A 26,629-nucleotide genomic window follows, 5' to 3' on the forward strand; every position below is an offset into this window, starting at 1 on the left:
CAAAAACCGTCTGGACTTTTGGTACAACCTGAAATTCCCGAGTGGAAGTGGGAAGGTATTAAGATGGACTTTATTACGAAGTTACCGGGAGTTGTGGGTGGTTATGATACCATTTGGGTGATTGTTACCGACTCGCTAAGTCAACTCTTTTCTTGCCAATTAAGGAAACATATTCAATGAAGAAGTTTACTCGTTTGTATTTGAAGGAGATTATTTCGAGACATGGTGTTCCCGTATCGATTATGTTGGACTGAGGCAGTCCTAACAAGGTGCTCTAGGAACTAAATTGGATATGAGCACCGCTTATCATCCACAGACGGATGGTCAGAGTGAAAGGACCATTTAAACGTAGAAAACATGTTAAGAGCGTGTGTTATTGATTTTGGAAATGGGTGGGATAAATATTTGCCGCTGGATGAGTTTTCTTATAACAGCAGTTATCATGCAAGTATTAAAGCCGCACCATTTGAAGCTCTGTATGGTAGAAAGTGTAGGTCTCCTGTCTGTTGGAATGAGGTTGGGGATGCTCAACTCACATGACCAGAGATCATTCACGAGACTACCGAGAAGATTGCACAGATTAAGGAAAGATTGAGAACTGTCAGGAGTAGGCAAAAGAATTATGCTGATAAGAGAAGGAACGATATTGAATTTCAGGTCGGTGATCGTGTTATGTTGAAGGTATTGCCTTGGAAGGGCGTGATACGTTCTAGAAAAAGGGGAAAGTTGAATCCTCAATTTGTTGGATCTTTTGAAATTATTGAGAGAGTTGAACCCGTGGCTTATCGTTTGAAATTGCCACAAGAACTCAGTGTTGTTCACGATGTTCTTCATGTATCGAATTTAAAGAAGTGTTTGGCCAAGGCCGATAAGAATATTCCTCTGGAGGGACTTCATGTTGATAAGAAACTACTTTTTCTTTTAAGGAACCTGTTGAAATTATGGATCGAAAGGTTAAGACTCTTAAACAGAGTAGAATTTCTATTTTCGAGTTAGATGGAACGACGCGTTCCCGAGTTCACTTGGGAGCGTGAAGTTCAGATGAGGCAGAAGTACCCGTATTTGTTCCCAGATGCTGAGTCAACCCCTGCACATGCTTAAATTTCGGGACGAAATTTCCGTAACGGGAAGGTACTGTAACGACCCTACTTTTTCCATTATCTTTTTCCGTTAATTATTTAACGACCGTTAACTGTTAGTGTGCCACGTCATTTCCATGACCTATATTATTATTTTTGTAATAATATATATAATAATTATTATGTGTTATATGAATATTTGGATTCATATTTCAAGTTATACGTTTCTACGTGTCGCGGATTTCCATCCGGCGAATCTTTTCGGTTTTCAAACCAACGGTCGAGCTTTCGGGATTTTTAAATCCTAATTATTTTAAATATGATATTTTAAGATCATATAATTATATTTAGTGTTTATATTTATTTTTCGTCGCGTAGTTATTATGTTTCCGGATTTTTAATCGCGTAAGTGCGTTTTCGCGTTTCGGGACTCGTTCGGGCTTTCGGGCCATCAGGAAATTACCATTAAGTGAGATGGGCTAGTGGGGCCCACTCCCATCCCACCATTCGGCCGAAGCCACAAGGGAGGGGGGTATTACTCCCTTGTTTTTTTCCCATTTGTGATTTAATTTCCTTTTTCATCAAATTTAATCTAAACCTAATATTTCTTTTTGCTCTCCCTTTCCTTCTTCCTTGGGCAACGACTACAACCAGCCCCAATATCATCATCATCATTAAAAATTGAAGCTTGGATCATTAATTGATTAGTATAATCGGATTCCTCTCGTCTTTCTCTACGCGACTACATCAATCGTTTCTCGATTAGGGTATAAACCCTAACCCTAGAATTTTCTATTTTTCATTTATTTACTGTATTTTGATGTTTAATTGATAGTATGATGTTTGTGGATTATTGTAATGGTGTTTGTATGCATAGATGTACTCAAAATTGCATGTTTTCGGTTTGTAAATTTCTGGACAGCAGCTATTTCGTGATTTCTGGGTTTGTGTCTGATATAAAAGTTAAAATAAACTATCTAGATGAGTTCCTCTCATCAAGACATTAATTTTAGACTCCGGATTCATGTCGTTTCGATTCCCGGAGCCCTAGTTATGATCAAATTACTATTTTGTTAAAATTGAATTGTGGATTGACATGAAACAGGTTTGGTCCGACTTTGTGACCTTACTTGGTGTCTTTAGGGTGTGTTAGTGTGTTAGGACTGATGGTGGGACGAACTTTCAAGTTCGGGTCACCTAAATCCGAGCCACGGTTCACCCGTTACGTCTAAAAACACGTTTTTGATTGAATTAAAGTTTCAAGTAGTGTAATGGCTGTAAATCACGACTTGTGGACTGTTCTTGGGGTGTTCTTGAGTGTACCAAAGTGTCGGGTGGTTTGATTAGGCGGAGATATATGTAAGGCTCGCCGAAAACCGACACCCGGGGCTCAAGATGCGACCCGATGAACTTTTGATTTAAAACTTATGACTAATTATTAAACTTATGATATAAATAATGGATTTCATTATCATTTAATTACTTATGATATAAAAAGTAATTATTATTATTATTTAAGACTTATGATATATATTTATTATATCATTTAATTAATACTTATGATTTAATTAACATTTTAATTAAACATATTATAAATGATACCTCATTATTAATGGAAAATACTTATGATAAGTATTAAACTTATATAATGAGATTATTATAATAAGACTTATAATAAGGATTAATTAATTATTTAATTATTATAAGGCTTAGTTATTATTTAATTATAATTTAATTATTAAATACTTATGATTTAATAATTATAATTAGAAACTTATGATATGATTAATAATTCATTATTAATTAATAATACTTATGATATGATTTAAAATTTATTATTAATTAATAATACTTACATTATGACTAATATTTAATTAATTAATTAAATACTTATGTTATATTAATTATACCATTTAAACTTATATTAACTTTAATAATTCATTTTAATTTAATTAAACTTATGTTATGACATAACTAGACATATTTAACTTTAATAAACGTTATAACTTATATTATTATTATAACTTACACTTTTAAAATTTACATTGACCATGTTTGACCAAGGTTGACTTTTGAGTTGACTTTCGATTGACTTTAACTTTCAGTTGACTTTTGTTGACTTTCTAATTAAGGAAACTTTCCTAACTTATAAACTTTCCTAAAATAGCAAGTTTCTAAATTTGGAAACTTTCCAAAAATAGAAACTTTCCAAAAATAGAAACTTTCCAAAAATGGAAACCTGCTAAAAATAGAAACTTTCTAAAAATAGAAAGTGTGTGTCCGTATGCTGTTCCAGTCAAACCGATGCTTGCCGAGTGTTATTCTATGCCTACTTGCAACATGTACAATAGCTATCATACTAAGACTTGACCTAAGTTAGTTATTTATATCGACCTGCTTTATTTATAGGTCGGCGTTGTGATCATTCCTGATCACTGTACTACATTTGCTGTTCGCTTAATTGTGTTGGTTACTTCGTTGCTATTAAGGTGAGTTATAGTCCCATTTTTCTATTTAAATCTTTTGGGATGAGAATACATGCAATTTATTTTATATTTTGGACACAAGTGGAGGTTGGTTTAAATTATTCATTGTGAGTTGAACAAAAATATTCCCTAGTCTGGTAACTGTAATCACTGGTTTCTACTGGTGAACGCGAATCCTATGGATAGATCTATCGGGTTTGACAACCCCATTTCGAGCTAGTCGCGCTAGCAATTTATAATCGGAATGTTTAGTACTTCGTATTTTGTTGTAGATACACTTGTTCGGTGTATATTATTTATTGTGTTTGGCAAGGGTAAATAAATGGTTAAGTGGTTACCAGGTGGCTCACGGAAAATGGAATAATGTTTTATTATATGTTTTCTAGCATATAATTTGGTGGTTTAAAAGGAGTTTTATGTTTTCAAACATAAATTTTTATTGTTTAAATTAAATATTGTTTGCAATATTAAACCTATAATTCACTCAACATTTTTTGTTGACAGTTACTCGCATGTTTTATTCTCAGGTTCATGATTGATTGCTTCCGCTGTGCTTAGAGAGTCTGCATATTTATGATGGCAGCTTTTGTTAAACATTAACTTGCATTCTATTTTGTTACATTAAAAAGTGGTTGTTTGTTGACTTTATTTTGGTCAACTTTTGGTTAAAGTATTATTGTATAGTTTTTCTAAACTTATACATTTTAGTAGATTTCCTTTATAGGAAATCATTTTTAAATAAAGAATGCAAGGTTGTTTTATTAAATTCATATAGAGTTTCGATCAAGCTGTGGGACCAAATGACGGAGCCGTTAAGTGTTTTGACGGAGTCGCCACAATTAATCATATCCTAGCTAACTTATATTGTATTATATATGTATTCTAATAAATTATGTAATCTTGGGATAACATAGACACGTATGCAAATGTTTTGACATATCATATCGACCCATGTGTATATATTATTCGGAACAACCATAGACACTCTATATGCAGTAATGTGGGAGTTAGCTATACAGGGTTGAGGTTGATTCCAAAAATATATATACTTTGAGTTGTGATCTAGCCTGAGACGTGTATACACTAGGTCATGGATTGATTCAAGATAATATATATCAATTTTTTTCTGCACATCTAACGTGGGACAACTAGTTGTAAGTTACTAACGAGGACAGCTGACTTAATAAACTTAAAACATCAAAATGTATTAAAAGTGTTGTAAATATATTTTGAATATACTTTGATATATAAGAACATATTTATTATAGGTTCGTGAATCGACCAGTGGCTAAGTCTTACTTCCCGACGAAGTAAAAATCTGTGAAAGTGAGTTATAGTCCCACTTTTAAAATCTAATATTTTTAGGATGAGAATACATGTAGGTTTTATAAATGATTTACAAAACAGACACAAGTACGTGAAACTACATTCTATGGTTGAATTATCGAAATCGAATATGCCCTTTTTTATTAAGTCTGGTAATCTAAGAATTAGGGAACAGACACCCTAATTGACGCGAATCCTAAAGATAGATCTATTGGGCCTAACAAACCCCATCCAAAGTACCGGATGCTTTAGTACTTTGAAATTTATATCATATCCGAAGGGTGTCCCAGAATGATGGGGATATTCTTATATATGCATCTTGTTAATGTCGGTTACCAGGAATTCACCATATGAATGATTTTTATCTCTATGTATGGGATGTATATTGAAAAATGAAATCTTGTGGTCTATTTTTACGATTTGATATATATATAGGTTAAACCTATAACTCACCAACATTTTTGTCGACGTTTAAAGCATGTTTATTCTGAGGTGAATATTAAGAGCTTCCGCTGTTGCATACTAAAATAAGGACAAGATTTGGAGTCCATGTTTGTATGATATTATATAAAAACTGCATTCAAGAAACATATGTCGATGTAATATATTTCTATTTTAACCATTATGTAATGGTCGTGTGTAAACAGTATATTTTAGATTATCATTATTTGATAATCTACGTAATGCTTTTGAAACCTTTATTGATAAAATAAAGGTTATGGTTGTTTTAAAAATGAATGCAGTCTTTGAAAAACGTCTCATATAGAGGTCAAAATCTCGCAACGAAATCAATTAATATGGAACGTTTGTAATCAATATGAACGGGACATTTCAGTTGGTATCCAAGCATTGGTCTTAGAGAACCAGAATTTTGCATTAGTGTGTCTTATCGAGTTTGTAAGGATGCATTAGTGAGTCTGGACTTCGACCGTGTTTACTTGAAAAATGATTTCTTAACAAATTTTGTTGGAAACTATATATTTTTAACATGTGAATATTATGTGATATATTAATCTCTTAACGTGTTTGATATTATGTGATAGATGTCTACCTCTAGAACAAGTCCCATTGACTCACCTAATAATAATGAAGAGTCAAATGTAAATTGGAATGATTCGTGGACTGATTCACAAGTTCCCGAAGAGGAACCGGAAGAAGAGTCGGAACCGGAAGAAGAATCGGAACCGGAAGAAGAAATAGAAGCAGTGGGGTAAATAATAAAACGGTTAAGTAGAAGAAAATCCTCAACCAACCGACCAAAGTTAATTATGGTCAATGGTGTTTCCGCCAAGGAAGCAAAGTATTGGGAGGATTACCAATTCTCCGATGAATCGGATCCCGACAAGGATTCCGATGATGTTATAGAAATTACCCCAACACAATTTAATAAAGAAAAAGAAAACAATAAGGGAAAGGGCATAAAAATAGAGAAATTTGATTCCAAACACGATGAACTTTATATGTATCGTCAACACCCGTATTTCTTAAGTTGTGACAATAACCCGGGAACCTCTAAACCACCAGGTTTTTCTAAACCAATGTGGAACATCATATATCCCTAGAAACTTGGAAAAACGAACCAAAACCGAAGAAGAAGAAACGAGCGAGTCGGAATAAGATAGTTGTATTCGTGTGGTGTAATATATGTAATATAGTGTGCTTATGCTTTATGATATATGTAAAAATTTCTTGTATTAATAAGTATTTTTTTATGAATCTAACTCTTGTCTATTTTACAGTATAAAAACACAAAATGGATAGACAACCCAATATTTTAAGAGACCTACCCGGAGACATGATTGATGAAATCTTGTCTAGAGTCGATCAGAATTCCTCAGCACAACTATTTAAGGCGAGATCAGTTTGTAAGACATTCGAAGAACATTTCAAGAATGCATTGGTTTATAAAAGGCTTTCGTTCGAAAGATGGGGGATATCACATTGGGAAATCCATAAGTTACGATGTATTTACTTTGACGCATATATTGCGGGGAACCCAAATGCTATTTTACGCAACGGGTTAAGAAATTATTTTGACTCAATATATCCGAATATAGGACTTCGTGATTTAGAAAAAGCGGCTAACATGCAACATAAAGAAGCATGTTATGCTTACGGGTTAGTAATGTTCGCTTCTCACCAAAGTGAGAACAAGAACATCGGGCTACAACTATTAAACAAAACGTTCCCACAAGTGACGGAGTCGGTAATTGGTTTAAGAAATGAGATTTTTAGGTTATTACGAGACTGTTGGACATTACGTAACCTTCATCCTTTTAATGACGTTACAACACATTGTCTTACTATCGGTCACAACGGTTATGTTCCACAAAACCAAGGATGGGAAGTGGTATTAGTAAAACCAGAATGCATGACTTGTTTCTGGGCGTATGAATTACGTGTCTTTATTGCCTTTGCTGAACGCCTTATTTATTAACTAGAATTATCTTCGCAACTACTTTGTATCAAAGTTTTATGTGCTATATTTCATGCTATATGTAAAAAAAAGCGGTATTGTAAGTTTGCAAGTTATTGTATAAAGGTTTGAATATGATTTTTTTTTTTTTTTTGTGATTAGTTTTTCATATAGAATTGTAGTAGTTGAAATGGTATGTTAGCTACTAAGTATGAACTTAACGGGTAGGTACTACCCGAATTAAAGAGTATAAAACGCTAATATGAAGAAAGAGCTTTTATAAATAAGTTCATATTACGCTACGAAATACAATTGACTACTCTTGATATTCTATATGATTAACTCGTTTTATTTGACTTTTTTGAAGGAAATGGCACTGACTACTCGACACACCTTGAATATGAGCGAAGAGAAATTTTGTGCCTTTCTTTCTTCAAACATAGCCGCAGTACAGGCTATGCTACATACCAACAATAACTCCGAATCTAGCAATGCAGCTAATGGCGCAAGAAATTGTGTAGGATGCACCTACAAAGAATTCACTGCCTGCAAACCTTTGGAATTTGATGGAACCGAAGGACCTATCGGATTGAAAAGGTAGACCGAGAAGGTCGAATCGGTGTTTGCCATAAGTAAGTGTACTGAAGAGGACAAAGTGAAGTACGCTACGCATACCTTCACATGTACTGCGTTAACATGGTGGAATACCTATCTAGAGCAAGTGGGACAAGATGATGCTTACGCACTACCGTGGTCAGCATTCAAGCACTTGATGAACGAGAAGTACCGTCCCAGAACCGAGGTCAATAAGCTCAAGACAGAACTTAGAGGGTTACGAACCCAAGGATTTGATATTACCACGTATGAAAGATGATTCATAGAATTGTGCCTATTGTGTCCGAGAGCGTTCGAAGATGAGGAAGAGAAGATCGACGCGTTTGTGAAAGGATTACCGGAAAGAATCCAAGAAAATATAAGTTCACACGAGCCCGCCTCCATACAACAGGCATGTAGAATGGCTCACAAACTAGTGAACTAGATTGAGGAAAGAATTAAAGAACAGGCGGCTGAAGAGGCCAATGTGAAGCAAGTCAAAAGAAAGTGGGAGAAAAATGGTGATAAGAATAACCAATACAACAACAACAGCAATTACAACAATAATCGCAACAACTATCCCAACAATCGCAACATCAATCGCAACTACAACAAACGGTCCAACAACAACAACAACAACATCAACTACAACAATCATCCCAACAACAATAACAACCGCAACAACAACAATAATCAGAAGCAGCTATGCCAAAGGTGTGAAAAGTATCACTCGGGGTTCTGCACCAAATTTTGCAACAAGTGTAAAAGAAATGGTCATAGCGCGGCGAAGTGTGAGGTCTACGGACCAGGGGTTAACAGAACGAAAGGAACAAATGGTGTCGGAACGAGTAATGGCAGAGCAAGTAGTGTCGGAGCAAGTTATGCCAATGTAGTTTGTTATAAATGTGGAAAACCGGGCCACATTATTAGAAATTGTCCGAACCAGGAGAACACGAATGGACAAGGCCTTAGAAGAGTTTTCAATATTAATGCGGCAGAGGCACAGGATGACCCGGAGCTTGTTATGGATACGTTTCTTATTGACAATAAATCTGCTTACGTTTTATTTGATTCAGGTGCGGATAGAAGCTATATGAGTAGAGATTTTTGTGTTAAATTAAGTTGTCCATTGACGCCGTTGGATAGTAAATTTTTACTCGAATTAGCAAACGGTAAATTAATTTCAGCAGATTATATATGCCGGAATCGAGAAATTAAACTGGGTAGCGAAATATTTAAGATTGATTTGATACCCGTAGAGTTAGGGAGTTTTGATGTAATAGTTGGCATGGACTGGCTGAAGAAGGTGAAAGCAGAGATCGTATGTTATAAAAATGCAATTCGCATTGTACGAGAAGAAGGAGAAACCTTAATGGTGTACGGAGAAAAGGGCAACATGAAGCTACATCTTATTAGTAATTTGAAGGCACAAAAACTAATAAGAAAAGGTTGCTATGTTGTTCTAGCACACATCGAGAAAGTACAAACTAAAGAAAAGAGCATCAATGATGTTTCCGTCACAAAAGAATTTCCCGATGTATTTGTAGTGACCCGAAATTTTCCATGTTTATATATATTAATTTAGATTGATATTTACATGATTAAATGTTTCCAACATGTTAAGCAATCAAACTTGTTAAGACTTGATTAATTGAAATATGTTTCATATAGACAATTGACCACCCAAGTTGACCGGTGATTCACGAACGTTAAAACTTGTAAAAACTATATGATGACATATATATGGATATATATTTAGTTAACATGATACTATGATAAGTAAACATATCATTAAGTATATTAACAATGAACTACATATGTAAAAACAAGACTACTAACTTAATGATTTTTAAACGAGACATATATGTAACGATTATCGTTGTAAAGACATTTAATGTATATATATATCATATTAAGAGATATTCATACATGATAATATCATGATAATATAATAATTTAAAATCTCATTTGATATTATAAACATTGGGTTAACAACATTTAACAAGATCGTTAACCTAAAGGTTTCAAAACAACACTTACATGTAACGACTAACGATGACTTAACGACTCAGTTAAAATGTATATACATGTAGTGTTTTAATATGTATTTATACACTTTTAAAAGACTTCAATACACTTATCAAAATTCCTCTACTTAACAAAAATGCTTACAATTACATCCTCGTTCAGTTTCATCAACAATTCTACTCGTATGCACCCTTATTCTTACTCGTACAATACACAGCTTTTAGATGTATGTACTATTGGTATATACACTCCAATGATTAGCTCTTAGCAGCCCATGTGAGTCACCTAACACATGTGGGAACCATCATTTGGCAACTAGCATGAAATATCACATAAAATTACAAAAATATGAATAATCATTCATGACTTATTTACATGAAAACAAAATTACATATCCTTTATATCTAATCCATACACCAACGACCAAAAATAACTACAAACACTTTCATTCTTCAATTTTCTTCATCTAATTGATCTCTCTCAAGTTCTATCTTCAAGTTCTAAGTGTTCTTCATATATTCTACAAGTTCTAGTTACATAAAATCAAGAATACTTTCAAGTTTGCTAGCTCACTTCCAATCTTGTAAGGTGATCATCCAACCTCATGAAATCTTTGTTTCTTACAGTAGGTTATCATTATAATACAAGGTAATAATCATATTCAAACTTTGGTTCAATTTCTATAACTATAACAATCTTATTTCAAGTGATGATCTTACTTGAACTTGTTTTCGTGTCATGATTCTGCTTCAAGAACTTCGAGCCATCCAAGGATCCGTTGAAGCTAGATCCATTTTTCTCTTTTCCGGTAGGTTTATCCAAGGAACTTAAGGTAGTAATGATGTTCATAACATCATTCGATTCATATATATAAAGCTATCTTATTCGAAGGTTTAAACTTGTAATCAGTAGAACATAGTTTAGTTAATTCTAAACTTGTTCGCAAACAAAAGTTAATCCTTATAACTTGACTTTTAAAATCAACTAAACACATGTTCTATATCTATATGATATGCTAACTTAATGATTTAAAACCTGGAAACACGAAAAACACCGTAAAACCGGATTTACGCCTTCGTAGTAACACCGCGGGCTGTTTTGGGTTAGTTAATTAAAAACTATGATAAACTTTGATTTAAAAGTTGTTATTCTGAGAAAATGATTTTTATTATGAACATGAAACTATATCCAAAAATTATGGTTAAACTCAAAGTGGAAATATGTTTTCTAAAATGGTCATCTAGACGTCGTTCTTTCGACTGAAATGACTACCTTTACAAAAATGACTTGTAACTTATTTTTCCGACTATAAACCTATACTTTTCTGTTTATATTCATAAAATAGAGTTCAATATGAAACCATAGCAATTTGATTCACTCAAAACGGATTTAAAATGAAGAAGTTATGGGTAAAACAAGATTGGATAATTTTTCTCATTTTAGCTACGTGAAAATTGGTAACAAATCTATTCCAACCATAACTTAATCAAATTGTATTGTATATTATGTAATCTTGAGATACCATAGACACGTATACAATGTTTCGACCTATCATGTCGACACATCTATATATATTTCGGAACAACCATAGACACTCTATATGTGAATGTTGGAGTTAGCTATACAGGGTTGAGGTTGATTCCAAAATATATATAGTTTGAGTTGTGATCAATACTGAGATACATATACACTGGGTCGTGGATTGATTCAAGATAATATTTATTGATTTATTTCTGTACATCTAACTGTGGACAACTAGTTGTAGGTTACTAACGAGGACAACTGACTTAATAAACTTAAAACATCAAAATATATTAAAAGTGTTGTAAATATATTTTGAACATACTTTGATATATATGTATATATTTTTATAGGTTCATGAATCAACCAGTGGCCAAGTCTTACTTCCCGACGAAGTAAAAATCTGTGAAAGTGAGTTATAGTCCCACTTTTAAAATCTAATATTTTTGGGATGAGAATACATGCAGGTTTTATAAATGATTTACAAAATAGACACAAGTACGTGAAACTACATTCTATGGTTGAATTATCGAAATCGAATATGCCCCTTTTTATTAAGTCTGGTAATCTAAGAATTAGGGAACAGACACCCTAATTGACGCGAATCCTAAAGATAGATCTATTGGGCCTAACAAACCCCATCCAAAGTACCGGATGCTTTAGTACTTCGAAATTTATATCATATCCGAAGGGTGTCCCGGAATGGTGGGGATATTCTTATATATGCATCTTGTTAATGTCGGTTACCAGGTGTTCACCATATGAATGATTTTTATCTCTATGTATGGGATGTGTATTGAAATATGAAATCTTGTGGTCTATTATTATGATTTGATATATATAGGTTACACCTATAACTCACCAACATTTTTGTTGACGTTTTAAGCATGTTTATTCTAAGGTGATTATTAAGAGCTTCCGCTATCGCATACTTAAATAAGGACGAGATTTGGAGTCCATGCTTGTATGATATTGTGTAAAAACTGCATTCAAGAAACTTATTTTGTTGTAACATATTTGTATTGTAAACCATTAAGTAATGGTCGTGTGTAAACAGGATATTTTAGATTATCATTATTTGATAATCTACGTAAAGCTTTTTAAACCTTTATTGATGAAATAAAGGTTATGGTTTATTTTAAAATGAATGCAGTCTTTGAAAAACGTCTCATATAGAGGTCAAAACCCCGCAACGAAATCAATTAATATGGAACGTTTTTAATCAATAAGAACGGGACATTTCAGTTGGTATCCGATCGTTAGTCTTAGAGAACCAGAATTTTGCATTAGTGTGTCTTATCAAGTTTGTTAGGATGCATTAGTGAGTCTGGACTTCGACCGTGTTTACTTGAAAAATGATTACTTAACAAATTTTGTTGGAAACTATATATTTTTAACATGTGAATATTATGTGATATATTAATCTCTTAACGCGTTTGATATTATGTGATAGATGTCTACCTCTAGAACAAGTCCCATTGACTCACCTAATAATAATGAAGAGTCAAATGTAAATTGGAATGATTCGTGGACTGATTCACAAGTTCCTGAAGAGGAACCGGAAGAAGAGTCGGAACCGGAAGAAGAATCGGAACCGGAAGAAGAATCGGAACCGGATGAAGAAATAGAACCGGTGGGGGAAATAATAAAACGGTTAAGTAAAAGAAAATCCTCAACCAACCGACCAAGGTTAATTATGGTCAATGGTGTTTCCGCCAAGGAAGCAAAATATTGGGAGGATTACCAATTCTCCGATGAATCGAATTCCGACGAGAATTCCGATGATGTTATAGAAATTACCCCAACTGAATTTAAAAAGGCAAAAGAAAATAATAAGGGAAAGGGCATAAAAATAGAGAAATCTAATTTCAACCCCGATGAACTTTATATGTATCGTCAACCCCCGAAGTCCTTAAGTTGTAACAATGACCCGGGAACCTCTAAACCACCAGGTTTTTCTAAACAAATGTGGAAAACGACGGCTCGTATTAGGGGAACATCATATATCCCTAGAAACTTGGAAAAACGAACCAAAACCAAAGAAGAAGAAACAAGCGAGTCGGAATAAGATAGTTGTATTCGTGTGGTGTAATATATGTAATATAGTGTATTTATGCTTTATGATATATGTAAAAATTGCTTGTATTAATAAGTATTTTTTTTATGAATCTAACTCTTGTCTATTTTACAGTATAAAAACACAAAATGGATAGACAACCCAATATTTTAAGAGACCTACCCGGAGACATGATTGATGAAATCTTGTCTAGAGTCGGTTAGAATTCTTCGGCACAACTATTTAAGGCGAGATCAGTTTGTAAGACATTCGAAGAATGTTCCAAGAATGCCTTGGTTTATAAAAGGCGTTCGTTCGAAAGATGGGGGATATCACATTGGGAAATCCATAAGTTACGATGTGTTTACTTTGACGCATATATTGCAGGGAACCCAAATGCTATTTTACACAATGGGTTAAGAAATTATTTTGACTCAATATATCCGAATATTGGACTTCGTGATTTAGAAAAAGCGGCTAACATGCAACATAAAGAAGCATGTTATGCTTACGTTTTAGTAATGTTCGCTTCTCACCAAAGTGAGAACAAGAACATCGGGCTACAACTATTAAACAAAACGTTCCCACAAGTGACGGAGTCAGTAATTGGGGTAAGAAATGAGGTTTTTAGATTGTTACGGGAATGTTGGACATTACGTAACCCTCGTCCCTTTGACGACGTTACAACACGCTGTCTTATCAACGGCCATAACGGTTATGTTCCACAAGACCAAGGATGGGAAGTAATCCTAGTAAAACCAGAATGCATGACTTGTTTCTGGACGTATGAATTACGTGTCTTTATTGCCTTTGCTGAACGACTTGTGTACTAGCTAGAATTATCTTCACAACCATCTTGTATCAAATTTATTGTGTGCTATATTTCATGCTATATGTAAAATAAGCGGTATTGTAAGTTTGTAAAATATTCTGTAAAAGTTTGAACGCGAAATATTATTATAATCAGTTTTTCATATAGAATTGTAGTAGTTGAATTGTATATTAGCTACTAAGTATGAACATAACGGGTAGGTACTACCCGAATTTAAACTTATAAAACGCTAATATGAAGAAAAAGCTTTTATAAATGAGTTCATATTATGCTACGAAATACTATTAACTACTCTTAATATTCTGTATGATTAACTTGTTCCATTTGACTATTTTGAAGGAAATGGCACCGACTACTCGACACACCGTGAATATGAATGAAGAGGAATTCTGTACTTTTCTAGCTTCAAACATAGCCGCAGTACAGGCTGCGCTACATACCAACAATAACCTTGGATCAAGCAGTACAGGTAATCGTGTAGGATGCACCTACAAAGAATTCACTGCCTGCAAACCTTTGGAATTTGATGGAACCGAAGGACCGATCGGATTGAAACGGTAGACCGAGAAGGTCGAATCGGTGTTTGCCATAAGTAAGTGTACTGAAGAGGACAAAGTGAAGTACGCTACGCATACCTTCACAGGTTCTGCGTTAACATGGTGGAATACCTATCTAGAGCAAGTGGGACAAGACGATGCGTACGCACTACCGTGGTCAGCATTCAAGCACTTGATGAACGAGAAGTACCGTCCCAGAACCGAGGTCAATAAGCTCAAGACAGAACTTAGAGGGTTACGAACCCAAGGATTTGATATTATCACGTACGAAAGACGATTCACAGAATTGTGCCTATTGTGTCCGGGAGCATTCGAAGATGAGGAAGAGAAGATCGACGCGTTTGTGAAAGGATTACCGGAAAGAATCCAAGAAGATATAAGTTCACATGAGCCCGCCTCCATACAACAGGCATGTAGAATGGCTCACAAACTAGTGAACCAGATTGAAGAAAGAATTAAAGAACAGACTGCTGAAGAGGCCAATGTGAAGCAAGTCAAAAGAAAGTGGGAGGAAAACGGTGATAAGAATCACCAATACAACAACAACAGCAATTACAACAATAATCGCAACAATTATCCCAACAATCGCAACATCAATCGCAACTACAACAAATGGCCCAACAACAACAACAACAACAGCAACTACAACAATCATCCCAACAACAATAATAACCGCAACAACAACAACAATCAGAAGCAGCTATGCCAAAGGTGTGAAAAGTATCACTCGGGGTTCTGCACCAAATTTTGCAACAAGTGTAAAAGAAATGGTCATAGCGCGGCTAAGTGTGAGGTCTACGGACCAGGGGTTAATAGAACGAAAGGAACAAATGGTGTCGGAACGAGTAATGGCGGAGCAAGTAGTGTCGGAGCAAGTTATGCCAATGTAGTTTGTTATAAATGTGGAAAACCGGGCCACATTATTAGAAATTTCCCGAACCAGGAGAACACGAATGGACAAGGCCGCGGAAGAGTTTTCAATATTAATGCGGCAGAGGCACAGGAAGATCCGGAGCTTGTTACGGGTATGTTTCTTATTGACAATAAATCTGCTTACGTTTTATTTGATTCGGGTGCGGATAGAAGCTATATGAGTAGAAATTTTTGTGCTAAATTAAGTTGTCCATTGACGCCTTTGGATAGTAAATTTTTACTCGAATTAGCAAATGGTAAATTAATTTCAGTAGATAATATATGTCGGAATCGAGAAATTAAACTGGTTAGCGAAACATTTAAGATTGATTTGATACCAGTAGAGTTAGGGAGTTTTGATGTAATAATCGGTATGGACTGGTTGAAAGAAGTGAAAGCAGAGATCGTTTGTAACAAAAATGCAATTCGCATTATACGAGAAAAAGGAAAACCCTTAATGGTGTACGGAGAAAAGGGAAACACGAAGCTACATCTTATTAGTAATTTGAAGGCACAAAAACTAATAAGAAAAGGTTGCTATGCTGTTCTAGCACACGTCGAGAAAGTACAAACTGAAGAAAAGAGCATCAATGATGTTCCCATTGCAAAAGAATTTCCCGATGTATTTCCGAAAGAATTACCGGGATTACCCCCACATCGATCTGTTGAATTTCAAATAGATCTTGTACCAGGAGCTGCACCAATAGCTCATGCTCCTTACAGACTCGCACCCAGCGAGATGAAAGAACTGCAAATCCAATTACAAAAACTTTTAGAGCGTGGTTTCATTCGACCAAGCACATCACTGTGGGGAGCTCCTGTTTTGTTTGTCAAGAACAAAGATGGTACATTCAGGTTGTGTATCGACTACCGAGAGTTGAACAAACTTACTATCAAGAACCGCTACCCACTACCGAGAATCGACGACTTATTTGATCAACTACAAGGCTCGTCTGTTTATTTAAAGATTGACTTACGTTCCAGGTATCATCAAATGCGGGTGAAAGAAGATGATATTCCAAAGACTGCTTTCAGAACACGTTACGGTCATTACGATTTTATGGTCATGCCGTTTGGTTTAACTAACGCAACAGCTGTGTTCATGGACCTTATGAACCGAGTGTGTGGGCCATATCTTGACAAGTTTGTCATTGTTTTCATCGATGACATACCTATTTACTCAAAGAATGATCAAGAGCACGAAGAACTTTTGAGAAAAGTGCTAGAAGTATTGAGGAAAGAAAAACTGTACGCTAAGTTTTCAAAGTGTGCATTTTGGTTGGATGAAGTTCAATTCCTCGGTCACATAGTGAACAAAGAAGGTATCCAGGTGGACCCGGCAAAGATAGAAACTGTTGAAAAGTGGGAGACCCCGAAAACTCCGAAACACATACGCCAGTTTTTAGGACTATCATCCACAAACTGATCATCCAAATTTAACAACGGTTGAAAACCGCCCAAAGTCGACAAAAGAGCTACGCTGACATTAAAAGAAAAGATATAGAATTTGAAATTGGAGAGATGGTCATGCTTAAAGTTGCACCTTGGAAAGGCGTTGTTCGATTTGGTAAACGAGGGAAATTAAATCCAAGGTATATTGGACCATTCAATATTATTGATCGTGTCGGACCAGTAGCTTACCGACTTGAGTTACCTCAACAACTCGCGACTGTACATAACACTTTCCACGTCTCGAATTTGAAGAAACGTTTTGCTAAAGAAGATCTCATTATTCTGTTAGATGAAATCCAAATCAACGAAAAACTTAAATTCATCGAAGAACCCGTCGAAATAATGGATCGTGAGGTTAAAATACTTAAGCAAAACAAGATACCAATTGTTAAGGTTCGATGGAATGCTCGTAGAGGACCCGATTTCACCTGGGAGCGTGAAGATCAGATGAAGAAGAAATACCCGCATATATTTCCAGAAGATTCATCAACACCTTCAACAGCTTAAAATTTCGGGACGAAATTTATTTAACGGGTAGGTACTGTAGTGACCCGAACTTTTCCATGTTTATATATATTAATTTAGATTGATATTTACATGATTAAATGTTTCCAATATGTTAAGCAATCAAACTTGTTAAGACTTGATTAATTGAAATATGTTTCATATAGACAATTGACCACCCAAGTTGACCGGTGATTCACGAACGTTAAAACTTGTAAAAACTATATGATGACATATATATGGATATATATATATATATATATATATATATATATATATATATATATATATATATATATATATATATATATATATATATATATATATAGTTAACATGATATTATGATAAGTAAACATATCATTAAGTATATTAACAATGAACTACATATGTAAAAACAAGACTACTAACTTAATGATTTTGAAACGAGACATATATGTAACGATTATCGTTGTAACGACATTTAATGTGTATATATCATATTAAGATATATTAATACATCATGATATCATGATAATGTAATAATTTAACTTCTCATTTAATTTAATAAACAATGGGTTAACAACATTTAACAAGATCGTTAACCTAAAGGTTTCAAAACAACACTTACATGTAACGACTAACGATGACTTAACGACTCAGTTAAAATGTATATACATGTAGTGTTTTAATATGTATTCATACACTTTTGAAAGACTTCAAGACACTTATCAAAATACTTCTACTTAACAGAAACGCTTACAATTAAATCCTCGTTCAGTTTCATCAACAATTCTACTCGTATGCACCCGTATTCGTACTCGTACAATACACAACTTTTAGATGTATGTACTATTGGTATATACACTCCAATGATCAGCTCTTAGTAGCCCATGTGAGTCACCTAACACATGTGGGAACCATCATTTGGAAACTAGCATGAAATATCTCATAAAATTACAAAATATGAGTAATCATTCATGACTTATTTACATGTAAAAAAAATTACACATCCTTTATATCTAATCCATATACCAATGACCAAAAACACCTACAAACACTTCCATTCTTCAATTTTCTTCATCTAATTAATCTCTCTTAAGTTCTATCTTCAAGTTCTAAGTGTTCTTCATAAATTCTACAAGTTCTATTTTCATAAAATCAATAATACTTCCAAGTTTGCTAGCTTACTTCCAATCTTGTAGAGTGATCATTCAACCTCAAGAAATCTTTATTATTTACAGTAAGATATCTTTCTAATACAAGGTAATAATCATATTCAAACTTTGATTCAATTTCTATAACTATAACAATCTTATTTCGAGTGGAAATCTTACTTGAACTTGTTTTCGTGTCATGATTCTGCTTCAAGAACTTTTAAGCCATCCAAGGATCCTTTGAAGCTAGATCCATTTTTTTCATTTCCAGTAGCTTTATCCAGAAAACTTTAGGTAGTAATGATGTTCATAACATCATTCGATTCATACATATAAAGTTATCTTATTCGAAGGTTTAAACTTGTAATCACTTGAACATAGTTTAGTTAATTCTAAACTTGTTCGCAAACAAAAGTTAATCCTTCTAACTTGAATTTTAAAATCAACTAAACACATGTTCTATATCTATATGATATGCTAACTTAATGATTTAAAACCTGGAAACACGAAGAACACTGTAAAACCGGACATACGCCGTCGTAATAACACCGCGGGCTGTTTTGGGTTAGTTAATTAAAAACTATGATAAACTTTGATTTAAAAGTTGTTCTTCTGGGAAAATGATTTTTCTTATGAACATGAAACTATATCCAAAAATCATGGTTAAACTCAAAGTGGAAGTATGTTTTCTAAAATAGTCATCTAGACGTCGTTCTTTCGACTGAAATGACTACCTTTACAAAAACGACTTGTAACTTATATTTCCGACTATAAACCTATACTTTTACTGTTTAGATTCATAAAATATAGTTCAATATAAAACCATAGCAATTTGATTCACTCAAAACGGATTTAAAATGAAGAAGTTATGGGTAAAACAAGATTGGATAATTTTTCTTGTTATAGCAACGTGAAAATTGGTAACAAATCTATATTAATCATATCCTAGCTAACTTATATTGTATTATACATGTATTCTAATATATTATGTAATCTTGGGATACCATAGACACGTATGCAAATGTTTTGACATATCATATCGACTCATGTGTATATATTATTTGGAACAACCATAGACACTCTATATGCAGTAATATGGGAGTTAGCTATACAGGGTTGAGGTTGATTCCAAAAATATATATACTTTGAGTTGTGATCTAGCCTGAGACGTGTATACACTGGGTCTTGTATTGATTCAAGATAATATATATCAATTTTTTCTGTACATCTAACGTTGGACAACTAGTTGTAGGTTACTAACGAGGACAGCTGACTTAATAAACTTAAAACATCAAAATGTATTAAAAGTGTTGTAAATATATTTTGAATATACTTTGATATATATGTACATATTTGTTATAGGTTCGTGAATCGACCAGTGGCCAAGTCTTACTTCCCGACGAAGTAAAAATCTGTGAAAGTGAGTTATAGTCCCACTTTTAAAATCTAATATTTTTGGGATAAGAATACATGTAGGTTTTATAAATGATTTACAAAATAGACACAAGTACATGAAACTACATTCTATGGTTGAATTATCGAAATCGAATACATCTAACGTTGGACAACTAGTTGTAGGTTACTAACGAGAACAGCTGACTTAGTAAACTTAAAACATCAAACTGTATTAAAAGTGTTGTAAATATATTTTGAATATACTTTGATATATATGTACATATTTGTTATAGGTTCGTGAATCGACAAGTGGCCAAGTCTTACTTCCCGATGAAGTAAAAATCTGTGAAAGTGAGTTATAGTCCCACTTTTAAAATCTAATATTTTTGGGATAAGAATACATGTAGGTTTTATAAATGATTTGCAAAATAGACACAAGTACATGAAACTACATTCTATGGTTGAATTATCGAAATCGAATATGCCCCTTTTTATTAAGTCTGGTAATCTAAGAATTAGGGAACAGACACCCTAATTGACGCGAATCCTAAAGATAGATCTATTGGGCCTAACAAACCCCATCCAAAGTACCGTATGCTTTAGTACTTCAAAATTTATATCATATCCGAAGGGTGTCCCGGAATGATGGGGATATTCTTATATATGCATCTTGTTAATGTCGGTTACCAGGTGTTCACCATATGAATGATTTTTATCTCTATGTATGGGATGTATATTGAAATATGAAATCTTGTGGTCTATTCTTACGATTTGATATATATAGATTAAACCTATAACTCACCAACATTTTTGTTGACGTTTAAAGCATGTTTATTCTCAGGTGAATATTAAGAGCTTCCGCTGTTGCATACTAAAATAAGGACAAGATTTGGAGTCCATGTTTGTATGATATTATGTAAAAACTGCATTCAAGAAACATATGTCGATGCAATATATTTCTATTGTAAACCATTATGTAATGGTCGTGTGTAAACAGTATATTTTAGATTATCATTATTTGATAATCTACGTAATGCTTTTGAAACCTTTATTGATAAAATAAAGGTTATGGTTATTTTAAAAATGAATGCAGTCTTTGAAAAACGTCTCATATAGAGGTCAAAACCTCGCAACGAAATCAATTAATATGGAACGTTTACAATCAATATGAACGGGACATTTCACCAGGGGTCTTAATCCTATGAAGTAGCTAATTTCATATAGGTGGACAAGTCCTGATCACAACCTAGGTTGGTCAATCCTTAAGATTCTAGCATACAAATCTATCAGACTTCCTAGTTCAGTATTATAACACTAATCATACTAAATTAACATAATTACGCTAACCCAAACTTCTATCATGGCAACATACAGATAAATTAAGCTACCACGGCAATATCGGAATGCATTATTAAACATAAACAGTAAGAACACATGTTTAATACAAAAGACAAGCGTTTTGGATAAAAACCTGAAAAGGCCGAACAAATCTGCTCGAGATCGCAGGGACTCGCCGGGATATCCTCCGGAAAATAAAAGCTAAGCTAACTACTACTAAAAACTAACTAAAAGATTGAAAATATAAATTGAATTGCAAGTTGAGTGTGTTTTTGAATGGATGGAGAAGGCCCTTTAAATAGACTAGGTTTTTGCCAAAATACTGCTGGCAGGCCGTGTGGCAGCCCGTTTGGTGGCCCGTATTTGGCAGGCCGTTTGACTGGCAGCCCGTTTCTTGAGGGCGTTTGCTGGGCTGTTTGGCAAGTCGTACTCCATACTGGCAGACCGTATGGTAGCCCGTATGGCAGGCCGTATCTGGTGCTGGTCAGCCTTGATTCACTGGATCGTAACTTGATTTCTTGTCTTTCACCGTTTTCGCTCTAGAATCTTCGTTTTAGCTACGTTTTGCTTGAATCTATTTGCATCGCCTTTGTAATTACTTAATCTACAAAATCAACCGAAAAAAGCGATAATTTTGCCAACAATGTTTTAATCTTTATTGTTTTAGGGCTTAATTTAGGGGATAAAAACGTGACTTTTTGCCCGATATCAGACCCATAAAGTCAATACCACAAACGGCAAATACTTCACATACTTGAATGACATTTTGTGGCATTTCATCACGTTGACTTATTTTTCCGGCCCTTTGACAAGCATCACAGGATTTACAAAGAAGGTGTGCGTCTTTAAAAATTGTAGGCCAATAAAATCCAGCATCGTAGACTTTCCTTGCTGTAAGTTGAGGCCCATAATGCCCTCCTGTTGGTCCTGTGTGACAATGGTTTAATATTTGACTAGCTTCATCTCCAAATATGCATCGGCGTATTATTCCACCGGAACAACTTTTGAATAAATGTGGATCTTCCCAAAAATAGTGTTTTATATCACTAAAGAATTTCTTTCATTTTTGGTACGACAACCCTTTTTCAAGGAATCCACATACTAAGTAGTTTGCATAGTCTGCAAACCATGGAATTTCATTATAATCGATTTTCAATAGATATTCATTAGGAAAGTTGTCTTGTATGGCCGATTCATTTAGAACTTCTAATTCAGGATTTTCAAGACGAGAAAGATGATCAGCTGCGAGATTTTCTGCTCCCTTTTTGTCTCGGATATTAATATCGAATTCTTGTAAGAGTAAGATCCAACGGATTAATCGTGGTTTGGCATCTTGTTTTGAAAATAGGTATCTAAGAGCAGAATGGTCGGTATAGATGATGTGCGTAGAGGTGTATACAAAATAGTTATATATTTACTACGAAAATACTATTAAATACGATACAATTTTACACAAGATATTTATTTATTTATAGAATGGATATACCTAAACCTTGCTACAACACTTATAGGCAGTGTACCTAATCGTACAGTAGTGTAGTTTTTAGTAAGTCCGGTTCGTCCACAGGGAACTCGCCAAGTTTAACGCTATATTTTTAAAACTATATTTGTAAATAAATATATATATAAATATAAGTAGTATTATTATTATAAAAGGGGGGTTTTACCGTTTAATGACCGGTTTGTCGATTTTAAAACTTTAGTCGCAGTTAAAACCTAATGTAAAATATTAAATATATGAAAGACTTAATTTAAAGCGTAAAGTAAATAACGATAATGAAATTGTGATAAATAAAAGTGCGATAAATAAAATTGCGATAATTAAAAAGTACGATAATTAAAAGTGCAATTAAATAAAATGACAGTAAATAAAAGTGCGATAATTAAAAGTGCAATTAAATATGAAATAAAGGAATTATGCTTATTTAAACTTCCGTAATCATGATGTTTGACGTGTTGATTTTAGTTTATTACCATTGGTTAATTGTCCTTTGTCCTGAATTATTCAATATGTCCATACGGATTTGTCCATAATAGTCCATCAGTCATAATCATAAAATGCGGAAGTCTTTGTCAAATTATTCTTATTCCCGAAGTCAAATATTCCAACTAATTGGGAATTCGAATTGTAACAAGGTCTTAATATTTTGTTTAATGAATACACCAGGTTATCGACTGCGTGTAGTCCAAGGTTTTACTACTTTGTTAACAATTACACCAATTACCCTTGAATGTAATCCACCCCTATTTTAACTAGTCCATTAACTATTAATCCAATCCCGTGTCCGGTAAAATGAACAATTATTGGTATTTATAGATATCCCGCCCACCGTACCCAGTCAAGCGTATGTGGTTATATATCAATATGTCAAATTATAAGTCTATATATTAAATTAATGAGGTATCGTTAAGTTAATATAAAACCCATTAATAGCCCATAGTCTTATTTCCACAAATGTCGTTCTTTTATCCAAACCCCAATTATGGTCCAAAGCCCAATTACCCAATTTTAATATTTAGCCCAACATCACGATTACTTCGGTTAAATAAGCATAATAATAACTTAGCTACGAGACATTAATTTAAAAAGGTTGAACATAACTTACAATGATTAAAAATAGCTTACCATTACACGGACAGAATTTCGACTTACACCCTTACAACATTCGCTAACATACCCTTATTATTAGAATTAAAATTAAAATTAAAATATATATATATATATATATATATATATATATATATATATATATATATATATATATATATATATATATATATATATATATATATATATATATATATATATATATATATATATATATATATATATATATATATATATATATATATATATACGAGTGAGAGATAGATAAAGAAAAAGATGTGTTAATTTGAGCCAAAACACGCGAAATTTATAGATGTGGCCTGATAATTGGGGCCATGCGATCGCATGGTTTTCCTTCTTCCTGGCGATGCGATCGCATGGCCAGCTGGGAGAGTTCACATGTTGTTGTTTGCTTCTTGCCGACGGTTTTTAAATAATAATATAATATATAAATAATTTTAAGAATTAATTATATATTATATTATATTCATGTGCATAGTTAACTTGTAATTTTTAGTCTGTTGCATCGAGCGTTGAGAGTTGACTCTGGTCCCGGTTCCGGATTTTCGAACGTCCTTTCGTACAATTTAATATCTTGTCTTTTGCGTTTTGCGGCTTGTACTCTTGTAATTTTGAGACGTTTCTCACCAATAATTTGAACCACTTTGATTGTACTTTGTACTTTTTAGCTTTTTGGTCGTTTGCGTCTTCAATTCGTCAAATCTATCTTTTGTCTTCACCTTTTATTATTTAAATGAATATCAATTGTAAATAGAACAATTGCAACTAAAAGCTTGTCTTTCTTGAGGGATAATGCTATGAAATATATGTTCATTTTTAGCATTATCAAATATTCCCACACTTGAGCGTTGTTGTCCTCAAGCAATATTGTTTTGAAATAAAAATACTAGAATCACTTCTTTATTCTTTACACTTTGTACATCAGTGATTTATATACGGCAGTATGAACAATGGTAGTAACGATGTGGTTTACAGTCCCACATGACTATGAAAAATTAGATCCTTTAGGAAATTGGATCTTTATGAAAACATTTGATCTTTTTGAAAATTCCATCTAGCTTTTACCCTAGATAAGTTTTCCGGAATAACCCTTCACCGGTGTTTGCAAAATGTTTTTGTGGGTTTGGTGTGTTTCAGATTTGAAAATTTTAAATCAAAACTTGCGGTTTTATGTCACCCGCTTGCTAACCTTGTATTGGGAAAGCAACACGTCCAGTTTACTTGCTCCGTATATTACCTTTCGGTAAACAACTGTCCGGTTTTAAAGGAAATCGTTGAACAAGCAACTGTTAAGGCAATGTTCCCTGACACGCTTTTAATTATGGTCTATATCGTGTCGGATGCAATTACTATCCTTTGTAGGAGCAATAGTAAAGTTCACCCTATAATTTTTCGGTCTGGCACAAGGTCCTGTCTTTGACCATGCTATGCAACCAACGTTCTTACGGTTGACACCCGATTTGGTTCAGGTGACCTAATGAATTCCAGGTGAATTCCTAGGATTTTACGTTCAATGGTAATGAACGCATTAAAAATGGGTTTTCAGAAAACAAACCGGTTTGTAATTTTGATCAAAATATTTTCTTGTTCAAGCTCGAGTTTAGATATCATTGAATTCCATGAGTTTGTAATTCTCAATCTTTAAAAGTCAATCTCTGGGATTGAGTAATATCAGTCTTAAAAGTTGATTTTTGATCTTTAAGGAGATTATCCTTTCTGGGGATCTAATTCATTAGTCTTATCAAGCTAATTTGCACGGCGCCCTCCCCATTTTACGAGACAGATCCTCTAATGGTTAGGATAAGTCTGACCACTTGGCGACCCTGTTTGATGCTGAGGTCCGTGGATTTCCAGCTGATTTTCGAGAAAACTTTTCAAGGTTTTTCGTAGACTCTACAACTGGTCTGGACGACAACTTCCTGACCTAAATTAAGAAGCGCGTTTCTTTTTCGGAAGACTTTACTTCCTTTTAATGATGGAATTGATTCATCATGTAGATCTATCTTTCTTTCAAATATCTTACAATTTACCGGGTAAAACGGTTAATTTTGTCCAAAACAAAAGTATCTTCAATTATTTGTACAAAAATATGTGATATATGTTTTAAATAACTTGGTAAATTTTTCCCACACTTGGCTTTTATTTTCCTTTCTTTGCCTTTTTATTGTCCTCTATTCCATTTTAAATGAATTCTAACATTTTGGGTTGTTTCTCAATTTATGTCCTTTCCGAGGTAACAATAATTTCGGTGTTAACACCTAGTTTTATCGTTCATAAATATGTATAAACATGATTTTGAATTCATTTATTTGAAAATTTTGAAAAATTTTACTAGAATTGGGTATATAATACTAGGGCTGTTCTTTATTA

The sequence above is a fragment of the Rutidosis leptorrhynchoides genome, chromosome 8, assembly GCF_046630445.1.
Source record: "Rutidosis leptorrhynchoides isolate AG116_Rl617_1_P2 chromosome 8, CSIRO_AGI_Rlap_v1, whole genome shotgun sequence".
Lineage (NCBI taxonomy): Eukaryota > Viridiplantae > Streptophyta > Magnoliopsida > Asterales > Asteraceae > Rutidosis > Rutidosis leptorrhynchoides.